The 13,204-nt window shown below is 49.4% G+C and overlaps 1 protein-coding gene across 2 annotated transcripts in view; it reads left to right on the top strand.

The window, feature by feature from the left end:
* LOC138261626 (uncharacterized) overlaps positions 1 to 13,204 on the top strand; it is a 276,437-nt gene that overhangs the window by 1,070 nt on the left and 262,163 nt on the right. The window lies entirely within an intron of this gene.

Here is a 13,204-nt window from a genome sequence, read left to right as displayed (position 1 = left end):
AAACAATGAGCACGTACATCTCAATTCTTGCATTTTCTGCCAGTTATTCTTTTAAGGTACTGGGAACAGTTCGCCTCTGCGCTAGTCTCTGCTCCTCTGCTTGTGATATGAATTCCCCCCACCATTTGCAACAAAATACTATATACTCTCATTTGCCGCCTAAATTTGCAATTATGCATTTTCTCTACTCTTTTTATGTAGTTGCCCTCTTCTCAAAAGCTCCCCCTTCCTCTGGGCCAAGATCATATATCCTCTTCAGTGTATGTGACTGATGTCATTTCGCCTCTCTCTCGTGGGTCCTCCGTTTTCTCCTGTTTCTCCTCGGTATCTTCTTCTCGGAAGTATATTTACACTTTGATAAATTGTTTATAAACCTATAGGAGTTGTTCGGAGGAGAACTCTGATCCTGCTTCATAAAGAAGTTTGTCTGGAGATGGCGACACAAATTGTCCCGAAGCTGACCCTGAACTTTGGAAGCCGCTCCAAGTATAAACTTCCAGGGCTATGGCAGTGCTTTAAATGGGCAGGTAGTGTCAGGTAGTCGGTACCTGCACTTCTTGAAATTGAAAGGGAGAGTGCGGCACTTCTTAGCATGGGTACACTATGTTTAATAGGAGATTACCTGCACTTCTCAGTAACAAAAATATACTCTGGGAAAATTAGTAGCTACACTTTTATATTTTCCTTTCAAGCTCTGAGATAGGTTAAAACATGGCCCCCAATCTGAGTATGCACCCTGCAGATAGCTGCACCAAGTCGGAGGTTGGGACACAGGAATACAACCGAAACTCATCCTGCATCACATAAAACAATAAGGTGACCCAGGCATCCACCAGATTCAGAGCCTTCAGGCTGGAGGTCTTTGCAGACTGAGAAGATCAAGCATATACTGTGGAATAACTGTTCAGACAGCTGGAGTTTGTTCACATGTTAAGTGCAGAGTAATACTGCTTAATTAATGTGGCTGTACACAGTGTTATGTATCTTGGAGGAATACCCTAAGCCTACAGACTTAGAGCCCCTAACCGTATAACACAAGGCATTAGTTCAATGTCCTATGTAAGAGAAAGGCAGATCTTGTTTACTACAGACCTGAACTCTGCCTTGTTTCATGGTGGAGAAGTACTTTCCTTTAAACAAAACAGTCCCTTTCTCAGGGACACAGTGGTAATTTGGAAACCCACCTTTTTGTGCTTAGAATGTCACACACAAATATCTGTACTAATGATGACACAGTGTATGTTGAAAAACATTTATTGTAGTATTCTACCTCTTATTAGAACATTGGAATGTTGGGAGCTCCCTCCGTGAGGACTTTGTTCTATTAATTAGAACATTCTGCCCTCTAGTGGCAGAATGTTCTAATAGCCTTAGAGTCCGTGCCGTAGCGGGCTCTACCGGCAATTAAAGGCCCGCTCCCTTGTTTAACGTGTGAGCGGGCCTTTAATGGCCGATAGAGCCTGCTAGGCGGGCTCTAAGGCAATATTAGAACATTGGAATGTTGGGAGCTCCATTGAATACAATACAGCGCTCCAGGTTTTTTAATGGTTGGTAGAAGCCCAGAGCGCCAACATCCCAATGTTTTTGTTCACAGCTTTTGCATTATTTTTCTCACATCCATGATACACAAGTGTGAAATACACTGGATAGCATTGGAGTGAACAAAAAAGTCAGTATAATAGTGAATAATAAAATAAATTTTTTTCATCTACAGGCACCAGACTGGGGAAGTGCTTCTGAAGTTTTTGTAAATTTGTGTAGTGCAGGGATGAATGTATGAATGAGGGCACGAGCACACCAAATGAGTACATGAATCGAAAGGGGATATCCTCATTATGAACAAAACATAGGCAGGGACCTATAAAATCTGGTCCTGATGGAAGCCAAGTGACAAGGTCTGAGCACAGAGGGCTAAAACATGTAGACCTGACTTTGATACAGAATACATAATAAAACTCTGATAGCATCAAATACTGTTTTAACCTTGTCTAGGGGTCCAGGAATAACAATAAAACTTGTAAGGTGGATTAGAGCACCCTGAGACAATTGTAAAATTTGAGCTCTCCCCTTCTTCTCCGGTAGAAAAAATGAACATACAAAGAGCTCACTTAAAATGACAAGGTTGAGCCCACCCAGAAACACATTTGTATGTGTGGCAAGGACTCGATAATGGTGCATGCAACTGAATAAAAACTTCAGTGGTAAGACTTCTACCAAAAATCCCACAGGATTGCCCACCTGGGTTGCACAAAGAGGTATGCTTCAACCAAGGAGAATCCGAATGCACCACGTCAGCCAGTCCTGTGCAGTAGTCAAGAACCATATTATCTGTATTATTTACAAGTGCAGCTGCAGGCACTCTCTGGCTCTCCCGGTTAGAATTTAATGAGAGGACAATCCTGTCCTCTGATTAGGAGTGCTTCGGAGGCTCATCAGCACCAAGGGTAGGGCATCAGGTCACCTGAGCGACGTGGATGGGCACACTTTGGCAAGTCAGGACTTCAGTGCCTCAGTGAACTTTTGAGTGATTCCAGACACCTCTGGCCTGTAGCTACAATGAAAACTCCGATCCACTTGCAGTGCAACACACAGCATAGGCATATTCTTGTTGTTAAAATGGGTCCCATGATCTGACTCTAAAGAAACCGTTTAGTCTAAACAAGGGAATATATCCTTCAATACCAATTTGGCCATGTCAATACTGTTGTTCCTATTAGTTGGGTATAGTTATACCCAACGGGAAAAGGTGCACTCTACCACGAAGATGCAACAGAGCTCATTACACACAGGTAGCTCAACCAGACTGAGTTGCATGCAATTGAAGGGACCACCTGATCTCCCTATATGGCTCATAGTAACTACTGTCCACCGTCCTGCATTTAACTGCTGGCAAACGACATACTGGTGGCACAGACTCTCTGCAATGACTTGGAGACGAGGATTGAACCAGTAGGTTCTGAAGAGGCATACTATTGAGTCTCTCCCTATCTAGACAGGACCATGGAAATGTCTGGCCATGAGGGACATTATAGCGTCTGGTGGGGTCGATCTCCCATCTGTTGAAACGAAATCGCATCCTACTTTTTACATATCCAGCTATGACCCAGCTGCAGGACAAACCATTGAAGCAAAAAGCAGCACAGCCTTTGATTACTGTGACTATATGAGATGCAATCTTAAAGTCACACATGCTGTAGGCACATTAGAAGTAAAGTCCACAACAGCAGCAGTCTTCAAAAACATTTGCTGTAACAGCAGACAAAAGGGCTAACAGAAGAAATTAAATACACTAATGTAGGTCCACTCAAAGCAAACCTCAATATATGCCATAATGGAGGATAAAAAGACTTTCAAAGTCGATTCTCCACATATTAATGTAGAGGGGTCTGAGGAAACAGTCAATCAGCACTTTCATTGCACTCTCAAGGAATCTGAAAATAAAGTGGCACTGGAAACAACAAACCCTCATCTGCTCATAAACCTAAAAGGTCCAATACTCAGACAATCTGAACCTTAGGTACCAAAACAACTTTTCAGGCCCAAAGAAAAAAAAAACATGAAACCAATACATCAAACGTGCCTGGACCAAATAATGTAGCTTTAAAAGACATGTCAACAGATTTACTGTCATCAGGATGCCAGCAAATGCCGGAATGCCATTGAAACGATGCTCAGGTGGAAACACGCAGCACAACAAAAGAGACAGCACAAAAGAATCGACTAAGGGCATCAGGGCCATCTTGTTAAAAACTTTTCAGCCATCTTTCAATGCCTTGAACCACCAGTCATAGAACTTATATCTTCAAATAGATTTATTAAATATGTTATCAGTGTTTGTCGTGGAAATTGACACAAAATTAGCTGACCTTAACAAACTAATAATTTGTGCTTAACTGACATTAAGTACCCTACCAACTTCTCTTGATTCATTAATCAAAGAAGTTAAAACCCAATTGAGCATTCCGTGTTCATCTTGAAGTAACAAACAATCAACATATTGGTCGAACAGTGTCATGCCAGCAGTACAAACGCTGGATTGACCCAATTCAGGTACATCCCAAAAAAAGAAACAAAAATGGCCTTCAGCACAAAACCTAGGGATGCTCCATTAGGTCCGCACAACAAAAACATACTGAAACAAGGGAAAATATACTAGAATCCTGGTGGTCATACATCAGTCAAGTAATAGCAATGACACCCCAGATCTAAAAACTGCAAACACCTCTGCAGGCAACATGGACTCCGAATCACCTATGCAATGGAAACAACAAAGAAACAAAAGAAAAGGGAACAGAAGGTAAGAAACAAAAACAATTTCAGGCCATGATGAATCCCACAAGCCCCAATTTATTTTTGTGTTTTTTATGAATACTCTGGTAAAGGAGAAACCCGCTCCGAACAAGACAGAGAAAGTGGAGGACCACCAAGCAAATTTCAGTTTAACAAACCATGATCTGCTGATTAAAAACATCAAAGTCCCTACCTCTCCCTTTTTCCTTTCAATCACCTATAAGAAAATGGGAACTTGCAATACAGCTCCATCTGAGGCCCAGTCACCCTCTACAGCCAACGATAGCACAACATTAGTTTCACTTGAGGTTCAACAGTCAGTTCCACCATTAGGGAATGCAACAGTTGCAATAGAAAGAACAAGTAAAGTTCATAACTGGACCTTTGCAGACTATCAAACAAACTCCATTTGGCCACAGTGAAATAGAAAAAAAGATCTCCTAACTTTGAACAACGTGAAAAGATCACCATGACTTGAAGGAACATGCACATATCTTCCCCCAGGCACCCCTCTCAATAGGTAAGCATTGCCCTCTGTGTCACTTTTGCTACTCTCCCCATCTGGCTATCCAGAATTGTCTTTAGTTTTCTTTCTGTTCTCTTTCTGAGCCCAATGGCCCTTAATCCTTTGAATATCACTCCACTTCTGAATGCTCCCAATTAATTCCTTTGGGTTTAATTGAAGACCAGGTGTCACTAACACGAGTCTCATCTTTCTTTTCTTTGTTTCCACCCCCTCTGGTAATTTCTTTCCCTCACCTGTTCACCTTGTTATCACAGTGTACAACCCTATACCTCAATTACATTCTCTCTCCATTCCTGCTCTTTTGCATCCAGCCTTGCATCCGTCCAGATCTGGCTTCTCTCAAAGGAGTGGATGCTGGCGCTCTTGCCCCGGGCCCACTTGGCACCTGGACAGGCAGGAAAATTAGTAGGTAAAGAGGCTTGTCCACCTCTCAGTTCAGTCCCATCCCTAAGGTGAGCTGCCTGATGTGGACACAACTTTTGAAAGTCTGCCACCTTAGTAATGGCATAACTAGGAACTCTGAGACAGGGTTATTCCCACTTCCCACAGGAAGTTGTCATATAGGGGATGTAGTGACCCCAAGGGTAAGTAGCCCATTGGCTACTAGCCTACACTCCCTGAAACACCCCTAACTTCAGTATTTAGCAGAGGCCCTGACACCAGGGGATCAGATCCCTGCTGACCTGAAGAAGAAGGACACTCTAGAGAAGCAAATGGAAATAACTGAAGATCAGTGACTGACTCTGTGCCAGCACTGCCACTCTCCCTGCTGACTTTGACGATTGCCAGAAAGACACCCCGTCCTTCAGCTTCTGAAACTTCTAAAAGATCGGTAAGACTGTCAGCCTTCACCCCAGCAACTCCCATGGAGCAGCAGAGCTGCTTCCCTGCATCTTTGCAGGCACCCAAGAAACAATGAAGAGGATTCCGAACTGCCAAAACCCGATGCCACACAGCACCTCTGCACCTGTATCCCCTAGACCAAATTGAAGTGGGCCAACGGTGCCAGCATGGTCCTCAGCCTCTCCAGGCACAAAGTCCATCATGGGTTTCCCCATTGCGACCTTCACACCAACGCCTGCAGCCTCTCAGTACGGGCCCTCCTCAACTGCAGTTGCCTCCGGTGACAGCAACCTGATGGTCCACTAAACTTCTGGACCTGGATGCGCCTGACAGAGGAGAAGAGGACTGCTGTTGTCCCTGTGACCCCCAGGCTTGTAAGACTTGAGCCCACTTGTTGGATCAGCTGGTCCAGTTCCCCAACCCATACTTGCAGCCTGTTTCTGTGGGCCCCCTCGACCACCAATGTCATCAGTGACGGACACCCGACAGTCCAAGAACCCTTCGCACCCAGACACCCCAGTCCGAGGCGAAGAGGACCACCAGTGTCCCCATGTCCCTGAGCATCGCAAGACCTGAACGCACTCAGTGGTTCACCATGACTGGATCCCCAGTTCTAATCTGGAGCATCTTTTCAACTGGACCGATCCCCATTGACTAACATTCTGCACTTGACACCGTACTACACCTGTGCACCTGGACACCCCAGTGCCGCCTTGTGTGACCTGTTGGTGTGGCCTTGACCTTTGCCCAGTACTTACATTAAGTCCTGGAGATTGGTTCCATAAGTCGCTGTACTATACCTGTTTGCCGTATTTGCTCTTCCTCCATAGGATAACACTGCAGCTTTCAAGAATTGCACTGTCGACTTTCTTAAACTGTAAAGATTTTTTCTTGCAAAACGTACTTACCCGATCATACCGATTCTGATGCTAAAACATATATAAAGATACTTGTTATTTTTGTAAATTAGTGTGGATCTCGTTATTGAGTTGTGTGTCTCATTTATTAACTGTGTCTGTATTTGTGGATGTCTAACACTTCTCTCTGGTAAGCTTAAGGCTGCTCGACCACACTACCCCCTCAAAAAGAGCACCTTCAGTTTGCTAAAGCAATCACTGTCCACTAGAAAGGGAACCCCTGGAATCTTTGCACGGTAGATCTCATTTTGGTATACCATATAAAGAGTCAGCTTGGTGGCACAGCGGTGGGGTCCAAGACTTGACATTTGCTGTGCCACTCGGTTAATAAGTGATACCACTAAGGAACCAAAATTGTCTTTAGTTCGGATTTTTTTTTCCAATCATTGATTTTTCTAAATTGTTAAAAATTTACCGTTAGGGCCTTTTGTTAAGTCCGCCAGTCCAACACTGTAGTTAGGCCTTTTAGAAGTACACTTCAAATTTATTTTCATAAGGTTCTAAAAGTTCTCAACCATTTTAAAAACCATGGGCCGGATGTACAACACTTTTTTCTGTGCGCAAAGGGTCCAAATCGCAGAAACTGGCTTTTGAGCACAGAAAAAAAGCATTTTGGGATGTACAAATGCTATTTTGAGGTTTGGTAATCTGTTTACTGAATCCCAATATAGTTTTACGAGTTGCAATTAGGAAGGGGCTTGCCAAGGGCGTCTCTTTCTAATTGTAAGTTACAGTGAAATGCATGATTTTTTTTGTGACCGTGAATACGGTTGCAAAACAATCACAGATATCACCAACTTCGAGTTGGTGGTAACCCACTCACAAACCGGAAGGAGTCCCCAAGGAACACCTTCCCCTTTGCGAATGGGGATGAAAACATTTTTTAAGAGCAAGCAGTGGTCCAAACGACCTCTGCCTATTCTTAAAAAATGAAAATATAACTTTTCAGTTTAGTCTTTGTAATGCATCCCATTTTCCTTTAAGGAAAACAGGCTGCATTACAAAAAAATATTGCTTTATTTAAAAGCAATCACAGACATGATGGTCTGCTGTCCCCAGCAGGCCATCATCCCTGTGATTATAGCCATTCACAATGGGTTGCAAATTGTGACCTGCCTCATGAATATTGATGGGGCAGGTCCCTTTGCGACCCACTGTGAATTGCTAACAGTGTTGAAGACACTGTTGTACATTTGGTATTGCAACTCACAATTTGCAAATCACAAAAATTTGCAAATTGCAAGTCTCAATACCAAATGGTCGTACATCTGGCCCCATCTCTGAGGCAGTAGGTACATCCCAGGAGCTCAACCTGGGGTCCTACCAACACCTTATATAGGCCCAACTTAATTCACTCTGCCAAGCATGGAAACTTTCCATGGGGTTTAAACCTACAAAAGCCCATCTTGCAGAAAACGATAGTGCCAGGGCAAGTAAAGAAACCCCTCATAAGAATGAGTAGGAAGAGGAGGTGGAAGAGGATGAAGAATCCCTCACAACTCCACTGACAGTAACATTACTGGGAGCACTTTTGATAGTTCCCTAGGAGATGGAGACAGCGAAGAAGCTGAACTGCAGAAGCAATGTAAGAGGACAGAATTAGAGGCTACACTCTTAGCTATAGAACATGAAAGAGCTGAGATGGACCTAGGAACCATCGCTGGCGGCAGCAACATTTTAAATATGGAGAAAGAAGAAGCTTTTGACCTTATGATCCCCAGCGGGATTGTCCCCAAATATGAAGAAGGTGATGATATCACCAAGTGATTTACAGCCTTTGAGAGGGCTTGTAAAATGAGGAAACTCAGCCAAAAGTACTGGGCTCTGTACTCTGGGAGCTTTTCTCAAGGAAGTGTAGGGATAGGCTCCTAATACTGAATGAGACAGATTCTGAGTCCTATAACTGCATTAGGATACCCTGATGGAGGGTTTTGAACTCACAACTGAGGATTACAAGATCATGTTCAAGGAGACTAGGAAAACCTCTTGTCAATCCTGGGTAGTTTTTTTTATTTTTTTTACTTCTTAGTCAAAACACTGGGTGGATGGTTAAAAGGGAACCGGGTGCAAGACTGTGATGGGCTTTATAATCTTGTGAAAGAGCATCTATTAAGTAACTGTATTTCTGAAAAATTGCACCCGTTCCTGGTAGACGTAGGTCCAGTTTCTCCCCAAGAATTGGGAACGAAGGCAGATCACTTGGTCAAGACCAAGGTATCCTAGACAACTCATGTTGGGGATGACCAAAGGAAAGGGGTTGCTAAGCCCCCCCCCCCATGGAAAGATGGTGACCAGTCTAAGGATAAAAACAACAAGCCTTCTAATGGCCCCCAAAAACCTGTTCAGGAGGGTGGGGTCTTGAGACAAGACACAGACCAAGATGGGTACTAGGGTAAAAACTGAGATGGCAAGAAGGCCTGGTGCTTCAATTGCAAGGCCAAAGGGCACCGAACTGGAGACCCGGTCTGTCCCAAAAAGAATCCCCCCAGTGCACCTGCCGCTTCTGCTGCAGTGGTAAGTCTTCAGATGTGATCCCAGGTGGGCCCTGACCATGTCAGAGAGCTCACAGAAGCAAATTTAGGGGGTCATTCTAACCCTGGTGGTCGGTGATAAATCGGCGGCCAATCCGCCAACAAGCAGGTGGTCCAAAAAATGGAATTCTGACCCTGGCGGGAACCGCCAACACAGCCCGCCACATTAATACTCCGACCGCCACGGCGGGACCGACAAACAGCGCAGTGGTCACCGCCAACAGGCAGGCGGCAGACAATGTACTGCCCACCCTATCACAACTCACCAATCCACCACCTTTTCCGGGGCGGGAGCACCGCCGATAAAAACACGGCGGAAACAGACTACGAACGGGAAAACGCTCACCTATACACACTCCACGAGGAAGGAGGACAGCATGGAGCCCGAATTACACATCCTACCGGCTATTGTCTACCTGCTCATCTACCAGGAGTACGAACGCCGGCGCAGACGACAACGGTGAGTACTGCACCTATGACACAGGGGAGGGGGGAGGAGGAAAGCTTACGGGCACACACATACGCGATACACCCCCCCCCCCCCCCAATACCTACACACCAATGCAGAGCAACAAGTCAGAGTGACACCCCCCAAACCCCCCGGAAGAATGCAAAGACATAATTCAAATGAAGTTTAAAATTTATGTATAAAATAGGTTCATTTAAGTCATGGTAAATATGCCATATGAAATATACAAAAGAAATAATGAACATAGTGCAAAGTATAAACATAGTCAATAAGTCCTGTACAGTCCGTTCAATATCCATAGTCCGTGGCCCAATGTGTACAAACACATGGGCAAAGCCCACACAGGAGACCGGAAACCATTGGAGAGAACACTGCTGGGGCATCAGATGAGAAAACAGGCACCTCAGGGGGAAGGGAAAGGGGGGCACCTCAGCCACATGAGTCCACGACGCCAGATCCACGAGGGGCCTCCATGCCCACTGTACCATCCTGGGGAGTGCAAAGCCACAGTCCATCAGATGGATAACCGACTCCACTGGTATTGGAGGAGGCATGGTGCCCAGAGTGCTTCGTGAACACCTGTTCGACACAGAACCGGCACTGTCAATGGACCAGCGGTGCTTGAGACGGCGGTGCCCAACAGAGCGGTGCTTGACAGGAAGGGCCCAGCGGAGCGGTGCTTGACAGGAAGGGCCCAGCGGAGCGGTGCTTGAGATGAAGGGCCCAGCGGAGCGGTGCTTGAGATGAAGGGCCCAGCGGAGCGGTGCTTGAGATGAAGGGCCCAGCGGAGCGGTGCTTGAGATGAAGGGCCCAGCGGAGCGGTGCTTGAGATGAAGGGCCCAGCGGAGCGGTGCTTGAGATGAAGGGCCCAGCGGAGCGGTGCTTGAGATGAAGGGCCCAGCGGAGCGGTGCTTGAGATGAAGGGCCCAGCGGAGCGGTGCTTGAGATGAAGGGCCCAGCGGAGCGGTGCTTGACGGGAAGGGCCCAGCGGAGCGGTGCTTGACGGGAAGGCCCCAGCGGAGCGGTGCTTGACGGGAAGGCCCCAGCGGAGCGGTGCTTGACGGGAAGGCCCCAGCGGAGCGGTGCTTGACAGGAAGGGCCCAGCGGAGCGGTGCTCCTCACGGCGGGGCCCTGTTCAGCGGTGCTCCTCACGGCGGGGCCCTGTTCAGCGGTGCTCCTCACGGCAGGGCCCTGTTCAGCGGTGCTCTTCACGGCGGGGCCCTGTTCAGCGGCACCTGTCTTGGCGGGGCCCTCTTCAGCGGTGCTCCCGCCGCAGTGCTCCTCACGGCGGGGCCCTGTTCAGCGGTGCTCCTCACGGCGGGGCCCTGTTCAGCGGTGCTCCTCACGGCGGGGCCCTGTTCAGCGGTGCTCCTCACGGCGGGGCCCTGTTCAGCGGTGCTCTTCACGGCGGGGCCCTGTTCAGCGGTGCTCTTCACGGCGGGGCCCTGTTCAGCGGTGCTCTTCACGGCGGGCCCTGTTCAGCGGTGCCTGTCTTGGCGGGGCCCTCTTCAGCGGTGCTCCTCACGGCGGGGCCCTGTTCAGCGGTGCCTGTCTTGGCGGGGCCCTGTTCAGCGGTGCTCCTCACGGAGGGGGCCCTGTTCAGCGGTGCTCCTCACGGCGGGGCCCTGTTCAGCGGTGCTCTTCACGGCGGGGCCCTGTTCAGCGGTGCTCTTCACGGCGGGCCCTGTTCAGCAGTGCCTGTCATGGCGGGGCCCTCTTCAGCGGTGCTCCTCACGGCGGGGCCCTGTTCAGCGGTGCTCTTCACGGCGGGGCCCTGTTCAGCGGTGCCTGTCTTGGCGGGGCCCTCTTCAGCGGTGCTCCTCACGGCGGGGCCCTGTTCAGCGGTGCCTGTCTTGGCGGGGCCCTGTTCAGCGGTGCTCTTCACGGCGGGGCCCTGTTCAGCGGTGCTCTTCACGGCGGGGCCCTGTTCAGCGGTGCTCTTCATGGCGGGGCCCTGTTCAGCGGTGCTCTTCACGGCGGGGCCCTGTTCAGCGGTGCTCCTCACGGCGGGGCCCTCTTCAGCGGTGCCTGTCTTGGCGGGGCCCTCTTCAGCGGTGCTCCTCACGGCGGGGCCCTGTTCAGCGGTGCTCCTCACGGCGGGGCCCTCTTCAGCGGTGCTCCTCACGGCGGGGCCCTGTTCAGCGGTGCTCTTCACGGCGGGGCCCTGTTCAGCGGTGCTCTTCACGGCGGGGCCCTGTTCAGCGGTGCTCTTCACGGCGGGGCCCTGTTCAGCGGTGCTCTTCACGGCGGGGCCCTGTTCAGCGGTGCCTGTCTTGGCGGGGCCCTCTTCAGCGGTGCTTGTCCTGTCTTTCAAGGGAGCCAGACCTGGCCAAGTCTCCCCGCTTAGTCGCCCTCCGACCTTGCGGTAGCGGGGCCCTCCTGTGATGGAGTCTTGTGCCCGTGGGTGTCGTCCGTCACACCCGGTATGGGGCTGGTGGGGCCCTCCTGGTGCGCTCGGCTGCTGCATGTCTTCTCCGCCCTGCTGCCCTTGCCCTCCTTCGCTGCAGCTCTCGGGCCCTTGCCTCCCTTAGATGATGTGGCAGGTGACGTGGCAAGGCCACTCTCCGTGGTGGCAGCCGTCTCAGGCTTTTTGCGCTGGCCTTAAGTTTTCTTGTCCTCTTCCCAGGGGGTGGGCTGGCTGTCCCCTTGATGCTGGCCGATGTTCCTTCCCTAGGAGCTGGTGGACTCCAGTAGCCCTGCACTATGGTGATACTAGATGCAGGGCTGGTGGTGGCTGAGGTGCTCTTTGGACTCTTACCAGATGGAGGGGGTGGGTCAGGTGATGCAAAGAGGTTAATTTTGGAGAGGAAAAGTTTTTTAGGAGCAATGGGAACGGTAGGTGCAGTGGGTATGGGAGTGGAGGAAGAGGATGTGGTTGTAGGAGAGTCAAGTGTGCTGTCTTTGGGTGCAGGTGCTTGGGCTGGAGGCTGTCGTGAGGTGGATGGCTGTTGGGTGGGTGGCTGCCTGCGTTTGTGTGGTTTGGAAGAGGGGGTGACAGACACAGTGGGAGAGGACACAGGGGACGTGTAAATGGCAGTGGGGGTGGTGACTGCACGTGTGCTGACTGTAATGGAGGGTGTGCTGGTGATGGAAGTACTGGCTGATGGTGGTGTGCATGCAGGTGTGAGTGGAGACGTCACAGGGAGGGAGGAGGGAGACGAGGAGGAGGGGGACACAGAGGTGGAAGTGACTGTTGGCATGTCTGCATCTGGATGTTGTTTGTGTGAATGCTTGTGGGATCTGTGGTGCTTATGTCTGGATGAGCTGCCCTTGGGTGTTGAGGTGTGTGCAGGTTGGTCTGATGGTGTGGATGGGATAGGCTGAGGAACAGGAGACTGGGACTGGGTGGAGGGAGTTAGAAGAGGGAGGCTGGAGACAGGGACAATGGCTGCCGTCAGTGCTGAGGCCAGAGCGTTGAACGATCGCTGATGGGCAGCCTGACCCGAATGAATGCCCTCCAGGTATGCATTGCTCAGATGCACCTCCCTTTCCACCCCCTGGATGGCATTCAAAAGGGTAGACTGCCCAACAATGAGCGTCCGGAGGAGGTCAATGACCTCCACACTGAGGGCAGCAGGGGTAACTGGGGCAGGGCCTGAGGTGCCTGGGGCGAAGGAGATGCCCGCCT

Source organism: Pleurodeles waltl, chromosome 10, assembly GCF_031143425.1.
Source record: "Pleurodeles waltl isolate 20211129_DDA chromosome 10, aPleWal1.hap1.20221129, whole genome shotgun sequence".
In the NCBI taxonomy this organism is placed as follows: Eukaryota; Metazoa; Chordata; class Amphibia; order Caudata; family Salamandridae; genus Pleurodeles; species Pleurodeles waltl.
This window is presented reverse-complemented; position numbering and strand designations above follow the sequence as displayed.